At 38.9% G+C, this 8809-nt stretch overlaps 1 pseudogene; it reads right to left on the bottom strand.

The window, feature by feature from the left end:
• Positions 1 to 3149: 3149 nt before the first annotated feature.
• Positions 3150 to 3469, bottom strand: LOC122755065 (annotated as a pseudogene).
• Between the last annotated feature and the right edge of the window lie 5340 nt (positions 3470 to 8809).

Raw genomic sequence — 8809 nt, 5'->3', positions numbered from 1 at the left:
TAAAGTGTGTATTAAACCATCACAAAATGATTGATTCATTCATCTTTCTCAAAGATTTAAAAGCAATGGCTTTGCACAAGGTTGACTGATAGGAATCAACCAACCAAAACAAAAAATTCTATACAATTATATTTCTTTGAGAGGCAGCATGGTCCCTGCTAGCCAACTTCAGCACCAGGTACATCTGGGTTCAGGCAACTCTCTAGGATGATAAATTGCATTGCAACTGCAATGGTTAAATCAGTTCCTTATTTGGGAGTTGCTTAAATCAATGAAATAAATCAGAGTTCTAATCCCTATCCTGTTTTGTTATCTGATACTATATTTTCACTTGAAGCCTGATAGGGCAGTTTCTGTGAGAGATAAATAATTTCCATAGAACCATTGGAATCATAACTAGAAGGAATGTTGGAGAAATCTGTCCAGGAACAAAGGCCCAGAATGATGAATTGACTTGCTCATAGCCACATTAATGGTAGTACCAGCACTCAAGCTTCTGTTTTCACAACATGCATCTCTCCCTCCCTTCCTCCCTCCCTTCCTTCCTTCCTTCCTTCCTTCCTTCCTTCCTTCCTTCCTTCCTTCCTTCCTTCCTTCCTTCCTTCCTTCCTTCCTTCCTTCCTTCCTTCCTTCCTTCCTTCCTTCTTTTTTCTTCCTTCTTTCAGTCCTAGATTATCAGAAATGCTGAAATAGGTAACAATGATAGTGATTACCATACCTTATTGTTGTATAGAATTTTACAATTTTCAGAACACTTTCACATATCTATATCTATATCTATATCTATATCTATATCTATATCTATATCTATATCTATATCTATATATCTACATTCTTTTCACAAGTGGAAAGAACACTGAATTTAGATAAAAAGGACCTGTGTTTCAGTCCCAGAACTGCTGCTTACCACCTGCGTGATCTTGGTCTTAACCTCTCCCAGGTTCCTCATCTATAAAATTAGAGTCTTGACCTTAAAGATCTCTCTTAGTTCTAAATCCCTTGATCCTATTAGCCTGTGAAATAGTCAAGAAAGGTTTTAACAGGGCTACAGACAGTCTCCATCCTATCACTAGGCACATCTGTATCACAAAAGGTTGTTTGGAATTCAGGACACATTTTTCCTATAGAAATCATGTACATGGTGGTTAGATTCTTGGGTCAGTCCATGAGATCTTAACTGACCTAAAATGTGCCAGAATTAGATTGTTGCACTCAGGATTGGAGAGTTAGTTAATAAATGAGGTGAGTTCTGCCTCTTTTTAAAAACAGACATTATTTACCTATAGTGACTATACATACTTGTCATGATGTTCAGCTATGCAGTTTTCATAGCTAACAAAATAATGTTTATGACATTTTTGTTCATACTTATGGAACAAAATATTTTGATGATATATTTCATTCTGCTCTTATTATTTTGGTGCCAGGGGCCTACTGACTTCCCTAGCTCTTCCCCTCTTTCCTCTTCCATAAGCAGACTCCATCAATTAGCCAGAAGGCACTCCTATTGGCTTCTATTTTTTACTGGGTATCTTCTCAACTTTGTTTCCTTCACTTCTTTCTCTTCCTTCCTTCTTTCCTTCCTTCCTTTCTTCCTTCTCAATCAGAGTTAAGTGATATGCCCAGGGCCAGATAGGTAGTAAATGTCTGAGGCTGGATTTGAACTCAAGTCCTCTTGACTCCAGGGTTCATGCTCTATCCAATGCTCTACCTAGCTGTAGCTGTTTCTTTCTATTTCATCTAATATTTTCATTTTACAAATGAGGAAGCTGAAGCTAAGAGAGGTAAAGTAACATGCCCACCAAGTTCAGTATTGAGTAAGAAAGACACCCAGGAATTAATTCAGGTTACCTGGCTCAAAAACAACACAACCCATCTTAAGATGGTTTTTGTTTCAAAAAATGGCAGCCACTATCCTATACAACATGGGGCTAAAGTAACAAAAAGATTAAGTACAAAGTTAAGTCACCTTAGCAGTTAACCAGGACTATATGCAAAAAAACCAAAACCAAAAACAAGTGGGCAGCTAGGTGGTGCAGTGGATAGAGCACTGGCTCTGGATTCAAGAGGACCCGAGTTCAAATCTGGCCTCAGACACTTAACACTTAGTAGCTGTGTGACCCTGGGCAAGTCACTTAATCCCAATTGCCTCACCAAAAAAAACCAAACAAAAACCAGGACTATATGGAGGATTTTTGCACCAATACACAAAACCATAATTGCTAATTATGCTCCCAGACAAGGTCATACAATTATACGCCTTTTCCTTATATGAAGATATCCTGGGGATGTTGGATTTTTTTTTCTTATACTAGACATTCATAGAGAGCTATCAGTGAGGTATTTATTTTTGCTGGTGATAATCCATACCTTCTCTGCAATTTATAGTCTCAGAGAGTTACTTTAGGTCACTGAGAGTTTAATTGAATTGCCCACAGTGACAGATCCAGTACATGGCAAAGGCAGGTCTTAACTAGGTCTTCCTGATTCTGAGGCCATCTGTCTGTCTACTAGAGCAGGTTGCCTCTTAGAATAGCAGATGTATATTTGATATATTTTCTACTCCTCTTAGCTTTGTGATTCTGGGGCAAGTGCCTCTCTTGCCTCACCATTGTTATAGTTTTATAATGGTGCCAAAGAAATAGTTATGGGGCAGTTAAATGCACTATCTTGGATATAAGGGCAGCTAGGTGGCATGGTGGATAGAGCTCTGGGCCTGGAGTCAGGAAAACCTGAATTAAAAATTCAGCCTCAGATACTTACTAGCTATATGACCCTAGACAAGCCACTTAACCCCGTTTGCCTCAGTTTCCTCATCTGTAAAATGAGCTAGAGAAGGAAATGGCAAAGTACTCTAGTATCTTTGCCAAGAAAACCCCAAATGGATATGAAGATTTAGACAAGATTGAAAAATAACAACAAAATCTTGGATGTAAAGTTTGAGGGAGTTAGGTCTTCTAGATGGAGTATCTTCAAATGGAATAATTCCCCCAAAGAGCTCACTGGAGTTGTCACTTTGTAATGAAACCTGGATTTCCATACAAATATAGTAGAAGCTAGGTTTTGATGTTGGTTACTTTCTTCTCTTAATTGCTTTTTTTTCCCCATAGCATAATGTTTTTATTTCACAATTTATCGATACATTTATACTAATTCGGATTGTTGTTCTGCTCCCTCATATCTTGAGGTCTGTGTTTTTGGCGGTGAACATAGACTTTGACTCCATCAATGACATGACTTTCTTGATGTAATGTCCTTTGAAGTTCTTCTTCTGAAGAAAATCCAACCCAACAAAAACCTTTATGAAAGCCTGTTTCTTTTTCAAATGGTAGGAAACATCTTTTCACAGTGCCAAATTGACCGAAGTGTTCTTTGATCTCATTAGCGGCCGCCATCCAGGTAATGCGGTTGACAAAGATCGTGGCCAAATATCCCACCGGGGCGAATGCAAAGACACCTCGGCCGCCATGGGGGAAGCCTGCATCTCGTGTACCCGAAACCCGGTGGCCACACACTCTTTGTCCAAATCTGGCCTCGAGTCAGATTCACACAGAAGTGTGTAAATTTGTCAGATTATTTTCCTGTTTTGATTTTTGAGGGTTTTGTTCTTCTGGAATTCATTCCTCCCCTTGTTGAAGGAAGGAGAAGCTGGACGATATGTTGTCAGGACAATAGTTGTTCATTGAAGCTATAGAGGCCTTGGCAGAATTCAGAGGGACATTGAGGCTGGAGCTCAAAATATTGCTTCCTAGGGAAAAAAAGGTCATCTTAGTTCATTTCTCTGCCTTTATTAACTAACCCGCCTTACTCCTAGAACCTAAGCATCACAACTTCAATGGGAAAATTAAATCAGAGATGTAACTAGATTGGGAAGATTGGCCCTTTCCCCATGCTGCAGACACTAGGGAGTTTCCTTCTCTCCCAGTGAAGTTCTTTTGTATGCTATCACAGGGCCCTAACTCTCACAAATGTCTAGCCTTGGTCCCTCCACTTTCTCAGCCATCATGGCTTAGGTCCTTTTGTCATCCTGGGCTTGCCTACTTCCTCTCCATGTTTTATCTCCTCCAATGGAACATCAAACATCATCATGTGGCCCCGATTCTTTAATACACAAACTCCTTCCCAACACAACTATAACCAACCAGGGCAAGACTGTCTGACAGCTCTCCTACCAACTGATTTTTCCCTTATTGCCAGAATCACTAATTAAGATTCAGATGGGACAGATAGGAATGTTTCTTCCCATCATATAGGATCTTCCTAAGTTGGCTACTCCTGTTGCCTTCTTCGTCATGACCTGAAATCCATTAGGAGAAGAGGCTCCTTCAGCTCTGAGATAGGAGTAGTGATATTAACCCATTGGAGTTGATTTTAGGAGTGGGAGATGGGACCACCATGGATTCTGGGTGAGCAGCTATGGGAAACTGGGGAGTCAGATATTGGCCAACATGTTTCCCATTCCATTGCTGGCACCTGCTTCTCCCTCCCCCACAGCTGCCACCTCCAGTTAGAATGTGAATTCTTTAGAAATAGGAATTGATTCATTTATTGTATTTGGTTCTGCTCATCTCACTCAGCATCAGTTCATGTAAGTGCTTCCAGGTTTCTCTGAAATCTGCTTGCTCTGAGTGTAGATTAAAGCATATTTTTTCACTTCATTTTACTTTGCTTCCTCCTCCCCCCTTGTTAATATGACTAATGTGGAAGTATGTTTTGTACAGCTTCATATGGATAATGGGTATTGTATTTCTTGTCCTCTCAATGGGTAGGGGACGGGGTTAAGGGAGGAAGAGAATTTGAAACTTAAAATAACAATTAAAATGTAATTGGGAAATATTTTACAAAGTAAATAAAAATACAATAGAACATAAAAAGAATCCACAATTTAAACCCTTAGGAAAAGATAAAGTCTTGTATGGATGCTAATGATGATGATTCATATACAAAGGACCGAAGCTTCTATTTTTCACAGGAAAAATTATATGTGGATCTTACTGCCATATCAATCAAACTGCCAAAAAAAAGTATTTCATAGAGCAAAAAAAAAAAAATAGGAGTTCAGATTATGGAGTGATGGATGGGTGAAGTCTCCAGGAGTGAAAAGCAGGATGGACCACACATGTTGAAGGTGAGGAAATGAATTGGGGTTTATATTTCCAAAACCCCACATGTAGGAAAAAGAGCAGGGGGCAACAAATGACAAGCAGGGCATTGCTCTTTCTCACTTCCTCCCCTTCAGCCTTGTCCTTTCTGCTAGGGCTCACTTTGCCACTGTAGCCTCTATTCTGGACCAGGCAGAGGTGGGAAACTGGGAGCAGGAATTGGAATGATACAGAAAGTATAGCCACCCCAGATAAAACCTGGTTTAAGGTGGGGAGAAGGGGTGGCAATCCCAAATAGCAATAAGCAAAAGCAGCAAAATACTTTTGTTCAAGAGTAGTCACTACCTGGCACTTTGTATGTATGTAAATTGGTTTTCTGCTAGTGCTCGGCAGCAAGCAAGCTGGAGTACTGGGGGACATTTCTCATCAATTCTAATTTCTTTAGATGGGAAAAGAAAATTAAAGAGATGTCTCCCACTGCCAGATATCTAGGTTACAACATAGGATCTAGGGCTGGAAAAAAATTGAGAAATCACTTACGTTAGGAATTAAAAATTTTTTGTGTGTTTGTCATGGACCCCTATGGCAATGCAGTGATGCCTATTCAGCCCTTATTAGAATAATGTTTTAAAATGTATACTATGAAATATGTAGAATTCCAAAGGAAAAACCCATTATAATAAAATATAGTTATCAAAATATTTTTCAAACATCAAATTCATTTTGCCAATAAGGGAACCAAGGGCTAAAGAAGAGATGAAGCTTACAGAAATACCAGCAAGAGAGTAACAACTACATCCTTGGATTGGGGATTCCCTGTCCTTTCCACTATGTCAACCAATCAAGAAACATTTATTAAGCACCTACTGTGTGTCAGGCTCAGTAGTACGGGCTGGAGATACAAACAGAAAAGTGAAACAGTCCCTGGCCTCAAGGAGATTACATTCTATCAGGGAATACAACACATATAGTGTGTACAAAATAAATGTGATAAATAGGATGTAAAGGCAGGAGGGGTGGCTGTGGGTGTGGGGGACTTGAATGGGGAGATGGGACACCAACAGCTGAGGGGATCAGGAAAGCTTTCATGTGGGAGATGGTACAAAAACTGAAATTTATTTAAAAAATAATAAACATTTTTATTTATTGTTTTGAGTTCCAAATTTTATCCATCCTTCCCTCTTTCTTCTTCCCCTCCCTGAGGTGGTAAGCAATTAGATGTGGGTTATATATTTGCAATTATGTAAAACATTACTACATTTGTCATTTTGTATAAGAAAACTTGAATAAAATAAAAAATGAAAGAAAGTAAAAATAGCATGCTTCAGTCTGTGTTCAATCAAAATCAGTTTTTTTCTTTGGAGGTGGAGCATATACTTCATCATTAGTCCTTTGAGATTGTCTTGGATCATTATATTGATGAGAAGAGTTAGGTCAGTCACAGATCTTCATTAAAGAATATTGCTGTCTCTGTGCACAATGTTCTCTTGGTTCTACTCACTTCACTATATATCAGTTCATACGAGTCTTTCCAGGCCTTCCTGAAACCATCCTGCTTGTCATTTCTTATAGCACAATAATATTCCATCACCATCATATGCCACAGTTTGTTTAGCCATTCCTCAATTGATGAACATTCCTTTGATTTCCAATTCTTAGCCACCAAAAAAAGAGATGCTATAAATATTTTTGTACAAATAGGTCTTTTTCTCTTTTTGGGGATGTCTTTGGGATATAAACCTAGCAGTGTTATTTCTGGATCAAAGGGTGCACACAGTTCTATAGCCCTTTGGGCATAGTTCCAAATTGCTCTCCAGAATGGCTGGATCTTTCCACAACTGTACCAACAGTGGATTAGGGTCCCAGTTTTCCCACATCCCCTCCAACATCCAATATTTTCCTTTAATCATATTTGCCACTCTGATAGGTGTTAGATGATACTTCAGAGTTGTTTTAATTTGCCTTTCTCTGGTCAATAGTGATGTAGAGCATTTTTTCATATGAGTATAGATAGCTTTGATTTTTTTTTTTGCCTAAAAACTGCCTGTTCAGATCCTTTGACCATTTATCAATTGGGGAATGATTTGTTTGTTTGTTTGTTTTTGCAGGGCAATGAGGGTTAAGTGACTTGTCCAGGGTCACACAGCTAGTGTCAAGTGTCTGAGGCTGGATTTGAACTCAGGTCCTTCTGAATCCAGCGCCGGTGCTTTATCCAGTGTGCCACCTAGCTACTCCTGAATGATTTGTATTTTCATAAACTTGATTCAGTTCTCTATATATTTGAGAAATGAGGCCTTTATCAGAGATACTTGTTCCAAAAATTCTTTCCCAGTTTTCTGCTTCCCTTATAATCTTGGTTGCATTAATTTTGTTTGTGCAAAACCTTTTTAGTTTTATATAATCAAAATTATCTGTTTTACATTTTGTACTGGTCTCTTTATCTTCTTTGGTCCTAAATTCTTCCTCTGTCTATAAATCTGACAGAAAAATGATTCCATGATCTCTAAATTTGCTTATGGTATCACCCTTTATGTGTAAATCATGGGACTGAACTTTAAAGGATGCTTAGGATTTGAAGGTCAGGAGGGAGTGCATTCCAGGCATCAGGGGTGGGGACAGCTTATGTAAAGGCATTCTAATACCTTTCTCCATATTTCTTAAGCATCAAGAAGCAAACATTACCTCAAACATAGTTTGATTCCTTTTTTGCCTCTTATTGGTGAAACTCTCAGCTTCTCCAAAGAATCTTTTCCCTCAGGAAGGTAAAACCAAAATGATGGGTGTTACTCCTTGCTACAAGTAACCTAAAGAAATCCATGAAGACCATAATCCTACAGAGGAAATTGGAACCCAGTTCCACACAGTTGACAAAAGTTAAATCGGAATGATAAAACTATCTTATATTTGTTTAGGACTTGAAAAGTTAAAGAGGATTTTAAAATCTATTATAGCACTAATAGCTGACATGTATAGTACTTAAAAAGACAATAAGGAGCTTTATATACATTGCCTCGTTTCATCCTTATGGCCAGACTGGGAAGCTGTTAGCTGGGGTAGGCATGATTAGCTGGCTTCACCTATATCCTCTGTGGAGAGTCTTGCTTTAATGCTTCATGAAGAGGATGCACCTGGATTCTCAAATGGGAAGCCTAACTGTGGCAGGTCCTACCGACCAAGAAGGCTTTGATTATCTGCCTAGCAATGGACTGTGTGCTAACTTAAGAACCAGCTGAACTACCTGGAGAAGGACTTTCTACTGGAAGATTGACCAGGTGATGAGTGATTTTGGTCACAACTCACGGAATGACAATCTATTAAAATGTAAATGGGTTCTGATTCTGGGCATGTTATTTTAAGAAAGGCATTGAAAAAATTGAAGCCTATCCAAAGAAGGGCCTGGTGACTGGTCTGGATATTATGTGATATGAGAGATGATTGAAAGAACTGGGGATTTTTAGCCAGAGAAAGAGACTATTTAGGGAGACATGACAGCTTTCTTCAAATATCTAAAGGGCTGTCATGCAGAAAGGGAGATTAGACTTATTCTGTGTATTGCCAGAGGGTAAAACTAAGAGCTGTGGGTAGAAGTTGGGGAGGGGGGAAATGTTGATTTTGGCTCAGCATAAGGGAAAACTTATTAGTGATTAGCAGTATCCCAAAATGGAATGTTGGAACAGAACATAAGAAAGAAACCCCAATTTAGACCC

Source organism: Dromiciops gliroides, chromosome 4 (assembly GCF_019393635.1).
Source record: "Dromiciops gliroides isolate mDroGli1 chromosome 4, mDroGli1.pri, whole genome shotgun sequence".
Lineage (NCBI taxonomy): Eukaryota > Metazoa > Chordata > Mammalia > Microbiotheria > Microbiotheriidae > Dromiciops > Dromiciops gliroides.
The sequence above is the reverse complement of the archived record's forward strand: the minus strand, read 5'-3'. Positions and strand labels throughout refer to the sequence as shown.